The 17,536-nt window shown below is 35.4% G+C and overlaps 2 long non-coding RNA genes across 2 annotated transcripts; both read left to right on the top strand.

The window, feature by feature from the left end:
- The first annotated feature begins 856 nt into the window (after positions 1-856).
- LOC131930224 (uncharacterized) lies at positions 857-7,128 on the top strand. The gene is made up of 5 exons (XR_009384100.1): positions 857-974; positions 2,624-2,717; positions 5,336-5,407; positions 6,283-6,327; positions 7,074-7,128. It is a non-coding gene; the product is annotated as an uncharacterized LOC131930224 (long non-coding RNA).
- Positions 7,129-13,378: 6,250 nt separating this feature from the next.
- LOC131930223 (uncharacterized) lies at positions 13,379-16,006 on the top strand. Its single transcript, XR_009384099.1, has 3 exons — positions 13,379-13,519; positions 15,365-15,426; positions 15,855-16,006. It is a non-coding gene; the product is annotated as an uncharacterized LOC131930223 (long non-coding RNA).
- The last annotated feature ends 1,530 nt before the right edge of the window (positions 16,007-17,536 follow it).

Raw genomic sequence — 17,536 nt, 5'->3', positions numbered from 1 at the left:
AGAGATATTTATGCTAAAATTTCTCTTTGCGCAATTTTCGATGTGTACACTTTTTTGTGTGTGCTTTTTTCTGTTTGCGGTTTTTACTTTTTTTGCGCTTTTTTACCGTTGCGCTTTTTCCGTTGCGCTTTTTTCTGTTTGCTTTTTTTTTCTGTTTGCGCTTTTTTATGTGTGCGGTATTTTCTGTTTGCGCTTTCTTCTGTTTGCGTTTTTTTCTGTTTGCGCTTTTTTTACGTTTGCGCTTCTTTCCGGTCACCGGGAATTCGATACATACGGGCCTATGCCATTGAGCTCTACATTTCCTTAGCTTATATTACGTTACCTTCGATTAGCTTAGCTTAGATTAGCTCGGCTAATAGTGTAATATTATATATTTAAAGAAAATCATTATTTTCATTGCTTTAGTGCATGATAAAAGCTTGTTATTAAAACGTTTTTTTTGCATTTTATTTGTGTATGTGCGACTGAGCGCATAACATGCTGATACGCATGTACCACATGTTTCGTATCAAATGTACATCTATATACATTTTACAAACCGCACCCATCATGAAATTCTAAACGTGGTTCAGAAGACTTATCGAACATTTAGTGATAGAGGATAGGAAATCCAAGCACAATGCCATAGTGGTAAGATGAGAAGAGCCAGATGTTCCCCATGTATTAGGCGCCCTCTCCCAACACAAAGGTGGAAAAAATATATCTAACTTAATCCTTATGGTATTCTTTCATTTCGAAACCTGGATTTAATATGGCAAACTCCATTCATTGCTCAACTATAATATTACTAATCTGCTGAAAACTCTTTAAAAGTTTAAAATATAATATACTATTTTTGTTTTGTTTAAAGAATAGCGTTGTGAACACTAGCCAATCGAAATCATCCACGTTAGAAAACGTACATGTATAAAATGTCTATTCAATGTACGGTCATCATTTAAACTACTCGTGTATTCTATAAGACAGACATTATTGTAAGTTAGCTTTATATTAAATAATTTGTTACAGATAATATATTTGCATCAATAAAATATATTCATATTTACATGTTTTCTAAGTATAAATTATAATTGAAAATAAATTGAACACATGATAAGTACAATATATTTCATCTAGCATTATAAAATGTATTCAATTTTTTGTTTTGAAAAAAGTTAAATTAATTTTTTTTTAAACTTAATTTCTTTGCAAGTTAGATTTGTAGTAAATAAGTTTTATTGATAACACATATTTATTTTCATTCACAAAATGTTTTTATGTTTACATATTTTTACTCTCTCGTATATGGAGTTTAGAGGAAGTATTGCATTAGGGCAAAAAACGAAACAGAGTATTCACCAATCTCGACGATTTAGACCAGGGGTTCCCAACCTTTTTTTACTCTAGAGCACATTCTAAAATATCGGTAGGGTGGCGGGCACCACCTATTTTAAATCGACAAAATCCTTCCATAACTTGTCATTTTCCCATAATTTTTTTTTCTTATTTTCTTATAGTCATAATGTATTAATAAATAATAAACAAAAATGTTTCAAAATAATAAAATTATTTGGCTTTTTTTTTCAAATTGCATACGCACAGAGAAATGTATTTACAAAACGTAAAGAAAGTAAACAAAACACATAAATACAAAGAAAACATTTAATTAAAAAATATAATAAAGGCAATGTGATCTTTGGCATTGCATTTCATTGGCCAGAGCTTCATAATTAGGAGCGTATGACGATAATCCTGTTAGCAGACAATCATAAAGATGCTCATCGGTGAGTCGAGATCTATATCTTGATTTTATTAAGTTCATGTTTGAAAACAATGATTCGCATAAATTTGTCGAACCGAAAAATAATTCAAATAGCACTAGCCGTTCCAGGCTAGCGTTAATAGTGCAGTCTGGCTCGCCGCTAGACAAGTTGGGACAAGTATCGAACATATTTAATAAACCTAGGCAGTCAAAAAAATTAAAACTGTAACAAATAAATAAAAATAAATCATATTTTAAAATAATGTTTATGAAAAAAATTCTGTCTCTGTCGAATAGTGAGAGGCGGGCACATACGAATCGTTCAGCGGGCGCCATGGCGCCCGCTGGCACCATGGCGCCCGCTGGCACCATGGCGCCCGCTGGCACCATGGCGCCCGCGGGCACAGGGTTGGGAACCCCTGATTTAGACCTCCCTGATTAGAAAAAAATTAATTTTGCAATCTTGTCTGTATGTCAGTTTGTGTGTGTGTGTATGAATGTGTCCGTCTGTCTGTGAACTCGATAACTTGACCACATTTACAACGAGGTTGACAACATTTCGTATATAAGTATTATATCAAATGTGTTGTTCTGTGTCCACTATTTAGCGATTTTCGGTAAATGGAAGTGGAACTTATTCTACTTTCGTTCCACATTAGTTTTTTTCCTAAGAATATTTAAGAAAGTTTAGGGGAGATCACTGCCGCATTATTTCTATGCAAAAAAGTAATAACAGTTTTGCAGTATGATATTTACAATGTATTTTAACTGGCTTTGTAAAATGTGTTATCGGTTTAGAATGGAATAGGTAAATTAATACAATAGTTGATACATAATAACTTCGATGGAACATTTGTATAAATGCAAAACTTTATATTTAAGGTTTTTATGTTAGATTTACTGAGCTGATTAAAATGAAGATCGCATTTTTTCTTCTTCTGGTCTGTATGGCAAATCTCTTTGTTAAAACAGAAAGGTGAGTCTACTTAAACTATCTTTACTAAATAGGAATGTAACTAAAACAATTTATTGAAATTAGAATTCATTGTTTATGCAGAGAGTCGTACTTAAATTAAATACGCCTTCCTATAAAATATAAACATTTATAAACATTTAGGATATATATATATATATATATATATATATATATATATATATATATATATATATATATATATATATATATATATGCATGTACATATTCATATACATATACATGTGGATGTACATATACATATACATATACACGTACACGTACACGAACACGTACACGTACACGTACACGTACACGTACACGTACACGTACACGTAAACATACACATACACATACACATACACATACACATACACATACACATACACATACACGTACACATACACGTACACATACACGTACACATACACATACACATACACGGACATAGACACGGACATAGACATGGAAATGGACATGGACATGGACATGGACATGGACATGGACATGGACATGGACATGGACATCGACATCGACATCGACATCGACATCGACATCGACATAAACATAGACATAGACATAGACATAGACATAGACATAGACATAGACATAGACATAGACATAGACATAGACATAGACATAGACATAGACATAGACATAGACATAGACATAGACATAGACATAGACATAGACATAGACATAGACATAGACATAGACATAGACATAGACATAGACATAGACATAGACATAGACATAGACATAGACATAGACATAGACATAGACATAGACATAGACATAGACATAGACATAGACATAGACATAGACATAGACATAGACATAGACATAGACATAGACATAGACATAGACATAGACATAGACATAGACATAGACATAGACATAGACATAGACATAGACATAGACATAGACATAGACATAGACATAGACATAGACATAGACATAGACATAGACATAGACATAGACATAGACATAGACATAGACATAGACATAGACATAGACATAGACATAGACATAGACATAGACATAGACATAGACATAGACATAGACATAGACATAGACATAGACATAGACATAGACATAGACACAGACACAGACACAGACACAGACACAGACACAGACACAGACACAGACACAGACACAGACACAGACACAGACACAGACACAGACACAGACACAGACACAGACACAGACACAGACACAGACACAGACACAGACACAGACACAGACACAGACACAGACACAGACACAGACACAGACACAGACACAGACACAGACACAGACACAGACACAGACACAGACACAGACACAGACACAGACACAGACACAGACACAGACACAGACACAGACACAGACACAGACACAGACACAGACACAGACACAGACACAGACACAGACACAGACACAGACACAGACACAGACACAGACACCGACACCGACACCGACACCGACACCGACACCGACACCGACACCGACACCGACACCGACACCGACACCGACACCGACACAGACACAGACACAGACACAGACACAGACACAGACACAGACATAGACATAGACATAGACATAGACATAGACATAGACATAGACATAGACATAGACATAGACATAGACATAGACATAGACATAGACATAGACATAGACATAGACATAGACATAGACATAGACATAGACATAGACATAGACATAGACATAGACATAGACATAGACATAGACATAGACATAGACATAGACATAGACATAGACATAGACATAGACATAGACATAGACATAGACATAGACATAGACATAGACATAGACATAGACATAGACATAGACATAGACATAGACATAGACATAGACATAGACATAGACATAGACATAGACATAGACATAGACATAGACATAGACATAGACATAGACATAGACATAGACATAGACATAGACATAGACATAGACATAGACATAGACATAGACATAGACATAGACATAGACATAGACATAGACATAGACATAGACATAGACATAGACATAGACATAGACATAGACATAGACATAGACATAGACATAGACATAGACATAGACATAGACATAGACATAGACATAGACATAGACATAGACATAGACATAGACATAGACATAGACATAGACATAGACATAGACATAGACATAGACATAGACATAGACATAGACATAGACATAGACATAGACATAGACATAGACATAGACATAGACATAGACATAGACATAGACATAGACATAGACATAGACATAGACATAGACATAGACATAGACATAGACATAGACATAGACATAGACATAGACATAGACATAGACATAGACATAGACATAGATATAGACATAGACATAGACATAGACATAGACATAGACATAGACATAGACATAGACATAGACATAGACATAGACATAGACATAGACATAGACATAGACATAGACATAGACATAGACATAGACATAGACATAGACATAGACATAGACATAGACATAGACATAGACATAGACATAGACATAGACATAGACATAGACATAGACATAGACATAGACATAGACATAGACATAGACATAGTAGTTATATATTATACCTACCTTTTCTTTTTATCAAACAGTTGTTGCAAGACAGCTGGACAATGTTCGAAGAGTATTGAATGTTGCATAGCATATTATTGCACCGATTATAAGTACGGAATATTGTTTTCAGTAATTAAAATTATGAGTTACATTTTCAATATAACCTTTTTAAGAAATTAGATGGTCCCTAAGGTTTATTTTTATTCATGTTAAATTAGAAATTGACACAAAAATATATTTTTAAGCCTGTAGTAGTTTAAATAACAAAGTCGTTGTTGTTGGACTAGAACGTTTGACACCACAGTTGTTTTTCAGAACAAGTTATTCCAAAAGTTCAAGAGAAACATATAATACCACCTTGGTTTTTGATCTTTCACATGTATATGAATTTTGTCTACCTAGCAGATTAAAGGGCCACTTTCACGAAGTGAGAATCGTTTAAAAGTTGAAATAATTCTTTGTTTACAATCTAGTACTAATTTATGAAATGTCTTCCGTCAGGCTGAATCGGAATACAAGATATTGACTTTTAAGAAACCGAAAGTAGTTTCCATTTTCTTTAAATGGGATTCGTTTGAAAATTAAATAAAAATATATTTTATATATTATTATTAAATATGAGACTGTGTCAATATGAATAAAACGTAACCCTGGTTATCGTTACTCTAAGACATTCGCACGCAAAACTCGTTTTTTTTTACCCAGAAATGTATAGGATGTAAAGAAATCGTAAACTATTTCTTGCTTGTTTGAAACAGATTTTCTATACTCGGTAATCAACTAGCGTTTTTTTTACTCAATATCAATATTGAGCTACAGAACCCAAGAATATTTAAAAAACTATTGTAGAGGTGTTAAATGTATAACAGCGACACTGGAAAAATTGTTTTTACCTAAATATTATTCCAATAATCAAAACCTCCATCACTTATTGTTGATATTATTGTTCTTTTCTTTTTTTTTTTAGATTAAAAAGCAAAAGTAGATTAAAAAGCAAAAGATGTATTCCAAATGGAAAATAAAAAGTGAAGTATGTTATAGGGCGCTGAAAAATAATACGTAGATTTCGGGTTGTTTTTATAAATTTATAAACAAATTTTTAAACATACATATAGTCATATTTTCGCTTGTATGTTTCTTCTAAACACAAACTTATAAAACATACAACTCTGAAATCTAAATGGCATAACAGCTCGTCAAAGATACCCAGAAAATCCAAGGCCAATCCGAATAACCACCTTCACTTAAAATCAAAACCACACCACACCGGCTACAACCCCGGGCTCAGAGCAACCCGTTCATACTAACCGTCTATTCCCAGGGCATAATATATAATCCGCCTTTATTCGCCCATCCCATCAGTATGTTAATAGATTGTTTAATTTTTTTAAACTATTCGCTGCATGCCAGTCTGATAATACTAACATACACCTCATTTTCGTGGATCCTTGCCGACACTTTCAATATTAACATTGTTTGCGTCGATTCTACATAAATGTGCAACCGCAACGCTATACTAATCAACAATTTCAGAACCATCTCTCATTACTCTCGCATCAAATTTACAAAATTTACGTATGTTTAGAAATGTATTGTTTGTATATATATATATATATATATATATATATATATATATATATATATATATATATATATATATATATATATATATATATATATATATATATATATATATATATATATATATATATATATATATATATATATATATATATATATATATATATAACTCTGTTTTATGTTTCTCCCTTGCAGAACACAAAATGAATAAAATAAACTTATAGAAAAAATAAACATTTGGCATTGACAATGTTTTTAAAGTTATTTTTTTGCTTTTGTTTTTTGCTACATGAACGCGGATCATACCAGATCATTCAGCTGTGTAAAGATATTATAAGTTAAGGAAAGAAAAGGCAATTTTAAAAACGGGTTCGTACGGCTGGACGAAAGCGAGCTTACGCAAACTGTCCTGGCTGAAGGACGGGTGCGGCTCAAAAGGCAAAATTTTGCAGGGGCAGCGAGCGCTCTGCAGCTAAAGCACGATATGCCGACAAACCGGGCAAAACTGAGTACAGTGCCCGAAAGGCCACCGATGGATTTACCTGACTGCCTGGCGGGCTGAAGGAGGAAGGAAACGTAGGTGCTTTGCTAAACGCTGCGGAAGCAGCCACCGAGCGGTACCCTGCTATGTGGATACGAGCGTACACTGATGGACCAACTATGAGGCTGAAATTACTGCCATCGTGGCCGTAGCTAACGGTGCGTTAATTTTAACAGACTCCATGTCTGCACTGCAGACAATGGCGTCCTATTGATGCTATACGGTGCCGATCGCATTTCGAGAATCCTAGGTAGAACAATCTGCTTTCAATGGGTGTCCGGCAACGTCGGCTTAGCAGGGAACGAAAAAAGCTGACTCTCTTGCGAACATACGGTGAATGTTTTGTGAGACTAAAGGAAAGTTTCAAACAGGAATGGGAAAGGAGTGGACAGAGGGGTCCAAAGCCCAGACCGTTTCAAGCACACGAAGAGGTCCTCTAAGTCTGACCCATGGTTGAATTAGCAAAACTGGCAACAGTCCATTATTACCCAGCTTACTAAGTCATATCTGTATGGCCTACAGATTACCCGCGATCACCAATGTCGCCACTGTGGCAACGCCGCAGAAACGTTTGAACATGTCATCTTAGCAGAGTGCCTTGCCCTCAGCGCCGGGAGCACATTGATGGGATCTGTGACGTTGATAAGCTTTTATACAAGAACCTGGGATTGATGAAGGACGTTTGCAATTGTGTACGAGAATCTGGTGTCCTCTCGTACTGCCGCGCGGCGGACATTGTGGCCTGACTCAGAAAACGGCCTAAGACGAACCGAGTCCCCACTAGAACCAACTCGCAGCCCCCGCCGACGACCTAGTAGGTGCGCGGGTGGGAGACAGGAATCAAAGCCAACAAAACGGCGACCCGGCCATAGGCGGGTCACCGGGCGAAAACCCAAGTTGGGCCGATAGCCGCGTAAGTGGCAGCTCGTGATGAATGCCGCCTCCCCCCCCATGTGTGAGATGTGCGCTTGCCTGGTTGCCCGAATTTGCCTATTTGGCGGGGTACGGAGTGACCTCCATAGCTACGAGTTACCAACGGAAGCACGTAAAAAACTCTGTCCGCGAACGCCGACGTCTTCTTTTGGCTAGATGCCCCCGCGTTGCACCTCCATGTGACTTTTAAGTGTTCCTGGCTTGCGAATGGAACACCAGGACCCCTATGAAAGTGTATCGCCCGAAAACCGTAGCAGGAGGCCAGACAAGGTACAGCTCCCAGGACGGGTAGTACAATGTACTGGAGCGGAAGACAAGCCCGAGTCCAACCAGCATGAGAGCGGGTATGCCAAGGAGTGACGGCGATGCACTGCGCGATGCCATAGAACAACGTCATCTCCTGCCAAGGCGTCTGGGGGAAGCTGCATTGGGAGCTCGACGGGGGGGGGGGGGGGTTGTGCTCTCGTTGCAGGGGAACCCACCCTCCAGAGCAATCCGAAGTCCCCTAACTCTGTTTCTTAAATGTCCGAAGGCCACCCACGATCAATCTGGGTTCCATAGCGGTGGGACGACGTCCTGCGCTAGGTGGTGGGGAAGGCAAGCCTGGTGAGAGCCCACGGAAGCAAAGCGACCGACATGCAGTGTTCGAACCGACATCTTTATAAGGCTGCCTACAGCCCACGATAAGCCAGTTAGTCGGAGTACACTGCGTCGAGGCCGGCCTGGCTTATGGGAGCGTAACTCCTGAGCCGGTGATCCGTGTTGTTCGAGTAGTTTGCAGTCTCTGAAAGACTCAGAGGCGTAGCGAATGGGGAGGGGTACATATATCCAAGGGTGACCACCCTAGGGGGCGCCAAAAAGGGTTGAAAAAGATTAAAAGCTTATTTTAGCTGCAGTTTTGTATTATAAATATAATAAATATATGGGGTAGAAGGTCAGGAAGTGTCGCTACGTCTCTGGGTCGACTCTCAGGCAAATAACCAACTAGATCTAGCAAGCTATTGTATTTAATTATGTTACCTCCCTTTAATTATAAAAAAAATATATTGTTCATATAATATTCTTGTAATGTTATTGGAGAAGAACTTATCTGGACAATCTTAGCAGAAACTCTGCATTTAAAAGTGTGTCGACATCCAGTTTTGTTGTTACCACAAACCTACAAACAAATAAACATATATTCTAAAATAATAAACGTTTTCTGTTAGTCCTCTCATTTTAGTATTCATTTTTACAAGCTTTTATTACACTCACTTCCTCTGTCTGTCTGTCTGTCTTGATCGAAACGCCGGAGCTAAAATTCGGATACTTCTAACTGACAGATACGGTTAGTAATTGGTACGTGGGTCAAGACATGAAGACAATGCATTATGAGATTAAATTTGACTTGATTGGATGCCTAATGAATTTTTTATGAATCAATTAAAATTTGGACCGAATTAGCGGGCAGTTCAATGTCAAAAGTGCGTGATCACGTTCAATAGTCGGGTCAGCAGTCTATTTCTTTACCACTTTACCATAATATTTTACTGAAACTTTAGCTATAAACTTGACAATGGTTTTTGTCATGTAACTTGTAAATTAATTGACATACCTACCTCACCAACCCATCCACATAACCAACCCATCTACCTCCCTGACACACCTGATTAATTGACACACCTACCTCACAAACCCATCCACATCACCAACCCACCTACCTTACCAGCCCACCTAGATCACCAACCCACCTACTTTACCAACCCACATTCCTTACCAACCCAACTACCTCACCAACCCACCTGTGATGGGGGGTTTATATATAATCTTCTCTATATATTCTGATCTGGTCTACTACTATTTATACGGCAACTATTATACTTGTTAGGACGACGGGAATCACTCTTATGTTCCGCAGACACTAATTAAAAATGTCAACAACTTCGTTTATGAAATAACATGAACTTTATTAAAACACACATATAGATCAGTTGCACAATATTAAAGAATACGTCCGTCTTCTACTATATCTAACCCCCAACTAACTTCACTGCTGCGTCTTACGTCATCGGTACATTGTCACACCATGCTCACGTCACACTCACGCCACAAATATTTTATTGCACACGGGCACAATTCTCTCGCACCAAATCATCTACCGTCAAGTTCGTACCGTCCTTAGTAACATCTACTAGTCTAGTCTAATATCTACGCTATGACACCACCTACCTCACAAGCCCACTTACCTTAACAACCCACCTACCTTACCAACACACCTACCAACACATCTACCTCATAAACACACCTACCTTACTAACCCACCTATGTCATCTCTACTAACAAGCCATCTTCTTCACCAACCCCCAACACACTAACCATATCCCAAAGCTGCAACAAGCAACCACTTAGCTGTTATGCGTCCGTTCCTTATTTAAAAGAAAGGGAAGCAACTTTGGAAAAATGTTTTTAAAAACACAACCTGATAATCTCACTTTAATTTAAAAGGTATCTTTGCACTGATTAGATGGTGGTTGAGTCATTTTATTGAAGAATAATTTTTTATCTAAGAAATATGGGGAGGGGGCAGTGGCGGAACTAGAAAAAAAGGGCCATCCCGCAAAAAAAATATTTTCGGTCCCCCGAACATTTCGTCTGGGATATTTTGTTTGAGATAATTTGTTCTGAAATCATTTGTCCTGTCACCATTTATATATATATATATATATATATATATATATATATATATATATATATATATATATATATATATATATATATATATATACATATATATATATAGACCTAGACCTAGACCTAGACCTAGACCTAGACCTAGACCTAGACCTAGACCTAGACCTAGACCTAGACCTAGACTTAGACCTAGACCTAGACCTAGACCTAGACCTAGACCTCGACCTCGACCAAGACCTAGACCTAGACCTGGACCTGGACCTGGACCTGGACCTGGACCTGGACCTGGACCTGGTCCTGGACCTGGACCTGGACCTGGACCTGGACCTGGACCTGGACCTGGACCTGGACCTGGACCTGGACCTGGACCTGGACCTGGACCTGGACCTGGACCTAGACCTAGACCTAGACCTAGACCTAGACCTAGACCTAGACCTAGACCTAGACCTAGACCTAGACCTAGACCTAGACCTAGACCTAGACCTAGACCTAGACCTAGACCTAGACCTAGACCTAGACCTAGACCTAGACCTAGACCTAGACCTAGACCTAGACCTAGACCTAGACCTAGACCTAGAGACCTAGACGTAGTGCGGAATATTAGTGTTTTATAAATTCCTATGCTTTTTATGAGAAATCGGACTTCCTGTCAATACAAATTGCACATCATCCTAATAGATAAAGCCCGTGCGCACTTCTCTCTCTGTCGCTCTCTCTCTCTCTCTCTCTCTCTCTCTCTCTCTCTCGCTCTTTTCTCTCGCTCTCTCTCTCTCTCTCTGTCTGGAAAATATTTTCGCAGGGTATCATATCAGAATTTTTAGCGATATATGTAGAACTTGATACGGACTTTTGTTTAAAATAATATGATAGATGTTTTAAATGTATAACTAACATTTTATTTAAAGAAGAAGAATAAAAAATAAAGGCATATTCGAATGTAGAAAAACAGTTTTAATTATGCAACAAGAAAGGTGTTTATAGTTGTGAAAAAGAACCCCATGAAACAATAACGTCATTTATGTTTATACATCAACTAATGAAGTCATCTGCCGAGTTTAGAATAAAAAGAAATGAACTATTTCATTCAAATTTTATTTAGATCTAGAGATATGTACGCTATGAAATGTGAACCATACAATTTTTCCGGCCAACTCATATGAAATTTATTTTATCTATTTGGATTCTAGATCCAGAGAATCTAGATCAAGACTAGATCTAGATCTAAATATACACAAAAACTAGACCTAGACGCTAAGTCGCTAAGATCTAGATTTAGACTCTATCTACTCTAGAATATATTCCAAAAATAAATTCTATATTAAACTATTTCAGGCCTTAATTATTTTATCGAAATCTTTGTTTAGCTTTGGAAATGGCTAATTTGGGATCAAAAAATTAATTTGAAATAATAGGTAAATTAGCGCAAGTTAAGCTTTTTAAATACGTCTTTCATTCTCCATGTTTTATAAGTAGCTGAGGTGATAGTGTTCTTAATACCACGCAGGTGGTGCGGGATCAAGTCAGACAAAGTCAAACTTAAGTTTTTACATTTTTTATATGTGAATCTTCCGATTTTAGACTACAAAAAAAGGAACTACTTCATTCAAGTTTGATTTAGATCTAGATCTATAGATCTACTCATCAAGACGTACGCTATGAAATATATACAATTTTATCGGTCAAACTAATACAAATTACTTAAAAACAATATAATGACCATTGAAAATGCCAGATTTTTAACGGAATCATTTAAGTTACTTAGCGTGTGCCTATTTATCTTACATGTGTAGGACTTTTAGCTAATTAGTTATTTCTTTGCTTTTTCACTAATATCGTTCAGCGTGTCGTAAAGCACATTGCGTTTTGACCAATAACTATTTCATAAATTATTTTCTCAATCAAGTACAACATTTTACAATATAATAATATAGGCCTATAATTCACGTGAAACGAGTACCGATGGCTTTTGAATTATATTTGCACCAGATTTCAGTTTTATTGTACGCTATACAAATCTAACCTTCTCTGTGCTAGGTGAAGCTAGGGTTATTATAAACAAGTAACGAACTCAAAAAGCTAATTAGGTTTTAGCATTAGATCTAATATATACACAAGGGTAGTTGTTTTCTCGAATATGGGGAATTCAAAGTGAAAATCGATTTAAGTATTATTGCGTTTTTTCGTTTTGGTTTACAATGTTGACACAATTTCGAGTCCTATAGAACTTGTAAGTTTATCGTTCTTTCTCGCGTTAATTCGTGTCTGGTTAGCCAGGGAGAGATAAAAGTTTTCGAACTCAATCAATTGTTGTGAACGGGGTTTCCCATTGATAACAAAAAATATGGCGGCTATTTGTTAGTAGGTCCCGCTTCAAGATTTCAAAATCATCAAACGTTCCAGAAATGCAACAACTGTAAAAGCTTTCAACGCTGTTTTGTTCATATGGATGGGAACAAACACATGTGTATGCATTTTTGAATATAAAAGTTTTGTGGCGGTAAGTATATTGATTTTATTTCTTTTGTTGATAGTTTGTCCAAGGCTAGGGGACATTACTCTGACTCTACTCAGTCTTTGCTACGAGACTTAAGATTCCCAGATCTAGACCTAGATCTAGATCTAGATCTAGATTCTAGAATCTACCAACTAAGATCTACATTGCTTTAATCTAGTTCTTAGTAGAGTATAAGTTCATGAATTAGAATATATTAGATCTAGATTCTAGATCTAGTATTTTAGTGATCTAGATAAAATATTAAAAATATTAAGAAAAGGATGACGGTAAATAAATGAGGATGACTTCCAGTCTCACTCAGCCTACGAGTCTACGAATTACTTATTAATTGAATCTAGATCTAGAGAAAATCTAGATTCTAGATCTAGAATCTAGATATTAGATCTAGATATCTAGAACTTAGACAACAATGTTAATAAACCTAGATCTAGCTAGATTACTGAACTAGACTCTAGTACTGATTACTCAGTGATTACTGTTTAATATTTTAGAAGTAGGCCTATTAGTTATTAGTTATTAGAAGTAGCTTGTAGATAGATGGCTAGATCTAGATAGATAGTATTACTAGATCTAGATCTAGATAGAGATAGTAGAATAGATCTAGATCTAGATTCTAGTTGCAGATAGTAGTATGGTAGGCCCTAGATCTAAAATCTAGAGAATCTAGTAGATCTAGATAGATTCTAGATCTAGATTAGATCTAGTTTAGGTAAAACCTACCCTAGTTATAGTTAAGTTTAGTAAGAGCTAGTAAGGCTAACCTGTTTTTAATTTTAAATCAATTTTTTTATATCTAGAATCTAGACTAGATCTACTCTAGCTATTTACTAGATCTAGATCAGTAGCCAGTAGAGTGATTAGAGTAGTAGTAGAGTGTAGTGTGTAGTGTAGAGTACTGTAGACTATTGTAGAGTGTAGGTACTAATAACTAGACTGAAACTAAATTAGACTAGAATCTAGGTCTAGATACATTTAGGGCTTACAGACTTATCAGACTACAGTGTTGCAATGAGTAGATCTAGTAATATATAGATTAAATTTAGTTTGAAATTGTTACAGCAGTGCTACTACTTTTCTAAGTAGTAAGTAGTGTAGACTACTAGAAGAGCAAGATGATAGATCTCCATCAAGCTACAATAGAGTTTAGTTAGTAGTTAGTTAGTCATAGTAATAGTACCAAAAGCAGTGTAAGTAGCACAGTTAAAAAAAAGGATTACTAGGCCATCTACTATTGTATTAGGCCCTTTTATTTTTAGCAAGTTAAAGTTTGGTTAAGTACTAGTCTTCTAGCAAGTTGCCTAGTAGTAAACTTATAAACTAGATCATGTGTATTAGTACTATTAGACTTGTAGGCTAGTCTTGTTAGTCTAGACCAGGGACTATAAAATCTACAATTGATAACTTTCGGCCTTTTAGTATAAGCCTAATTATTAATGAATTACAGGGTACAAAAATTAATAAATTGGTCAGAGTCAGTATGGTTACAGTTAGCTGTTAATAGAATTAAGTTTTAGATCTATTGACTACAATTTTTAGTTACAAGTAATGAAAATGAAACTAATAGTTTTGTAATAGTTAAGATATGGTTAACTGTAAACCAGATATTTTAGTTTTTAAGACAAGCTAAGTAGATAGAAAACTGAACCTTTACAATAAATTAAACCTTTTATAAATATAAATATAAATATATATATATATATATATATATATATATATATATATATATATATATATATATATATATATTAATATCTCATATTAGTTAAATAATTATTTTAATATAATATATGGATAAACTTAATAATTTATTATATTTAAATTCCCTAGGTACTTGGCAAGCAATTTTCTCACACTTTACTGTGGCTATTGGTGCTGATCTTGAACTAAAGGTGAGCTGAATTTTTTTTTTATAATAAGCCATTTTTCAGCTTAAGCCCAAGTTTGAAATCGATTCTTAAAGAATATGTTGCTACTAAGATTATATACTGTAAGTATTAATATGTATGGCTTGATAGTGGGACTGTCAGACAGTAGCTTTCACATTTCTATCCTAAAAGATAAGAGTTCAGATCCCTGGTTTTAGTCCTGGTATGATGTCCTAAGTCTCATGAGTACCAGCTCTCATGAGTACCTGGCTCAAGATAGGGAAATTAAAGGTGGCTGGGTATATACCTCTCAAAACTCTAATTTTACATGCAAATGTCACAGAAACAGGTGAATTTTAATTCAACTGCTATATTGGCTGTCTGTTTTAATCAATGATTAATTTTTTCATATTACAGAAAGTTGTTAAAAATATTATTTATTTAATTTCTAGGTAAATGGAACAGCATGGATGTGGATTTTTAGACACAAGGAAGCTGAATTTAACTTTTAATGAAGAATTTAAATGATGATTGTCCATGAAAAGAAATATTAATCATATACATTGTAATGCTGTATTGATGCATCTTCTGTTATAAGTAATTAAAAAACCATCCATTTATGAAATTCTTTTCATTTTTTTTTTCAATTTTAAAACTGTAGTTCTGTTTTGTTATTTGAAAACAATGATGAAAGTATACTGAACTGCCATTGAGATATTAATATAAATGCTATTGTTTATAGTTTAATTCTTTCAGAAGCAACTATATTGACATCAAAACTGAATCTTTATTGTACACTAAGTATAAAAGCTTACCCGCAAACCAGTCCATGTCAACAATTTATTGACATTCATACATTAAATTTTTTTAAAGGTGATTTTTCTTAAATAAAACAGACTACTTTCATATGGGATAAGAAACATTTAATTTTGAAATTGATTGGTTTATTAAATTTTAATGGAGCTGAAACTAAAACACTGGGTACAAATTTATTATTACTTTGTTTCTCAGAAAATTGCAAATTTTGAACATAAGAACTGTGGGAAGTAGGCAATGATGTTAAAATATCTCTTGAAACTTGAAGAAATTGTGGAAGGTTTAGAGATAGAAAACAACATTTCAGAAGATGATGTTTGAAATAATGGTAAAATATCTTTAGCAATTGTCACTGAATAAATATTTTCATTAGACAAATCACATTTAGGTATAGAAGAATAAGGTACGTCTTCAGATTTTCTTATCAGCGAAGATCCTGGGTGATTCTCTTTGTTACCATCGGTCAAACGACAAGCCAATTCTGGAAAATTCATTGGGTTCTTTAAATTAAGTTCATGCAAGGCTTTAGAAACATCAAAAATGTGTGATGCAATTTACAGATGAACCCTCTACCCCTCCCCCTATATATATGTATATCTATATAATCTCTAAAATCATGTTGGTACCTCTACCTGTTTGAATGTTAGGCCCCTTTCCTTCAACTGTTTCTGTGTGGATCTTCTCCATGGGGGTCATCCATAAATGAGGTCACGCATTTTTTTGACGATTTTTACCTCCTCCCATCCCATACACATCGTCACAAAAAGCCAGACCCCCACCCCCTAAAATGACGTCACACAGTACTAGATTCTAGATCTAAATTACTACAGTTGCCTACACTCTAGATTTAGTTCTTAAGTTCTACAACAAGACTACACTAAACTTCACTAGATCTAGAATAATCTAGATTCTATATATAAATTGATATTGAACATATTCTAGTCTACCTGTCTTAAAGTAAATAGCCTATTTATTAGGCCTAATTTTAGTAATTTAGTAATTAATTCCACTCAACTACACTGTAAAATAAAAGAAACTAGATCTAGAATCTAGATCTCTAGACTACTCTTGAGTCTATAAATTAAAAATAAATCCTGTATGTCGTATGTTACTGTCTAAGTCGGAATTTTCAAGAGGGCTTTTTTTTTTTTAAGTCATAGACTCTAGATCTAGATATAGAATTCTAGATCTAGAAATCTAGACTCTAGATCTAGGCTATAGATCTATATATTTATTAATTAAATTAGGCTTGATTTCAGATTTACGATTGAAATCTTTTAGGCCTATAAACTATAAATATCATATTTTATATAGATGT

The sequence above is a fragment of the Physella acuta genome, unplaced genomic scaffold (assembly GCF_028476545.2).
Source record: "Physella acuta isolate Inbredline_101_S28 unplaced genomic scaffold, ASM2847654v3 ptg001742l, whole genome shotgun sequence".
Classification (NCBI taxonomy): domain Eukaryota; kingdom Metazoa; phylum Mollusca; class Gastropoda; family Physidae; genus Physella; species Physella acuta.
Note: the sequence above shows the minus strand (reverse complement) of the source record. Positions and strands in the feature narration are given on the sequence as shown.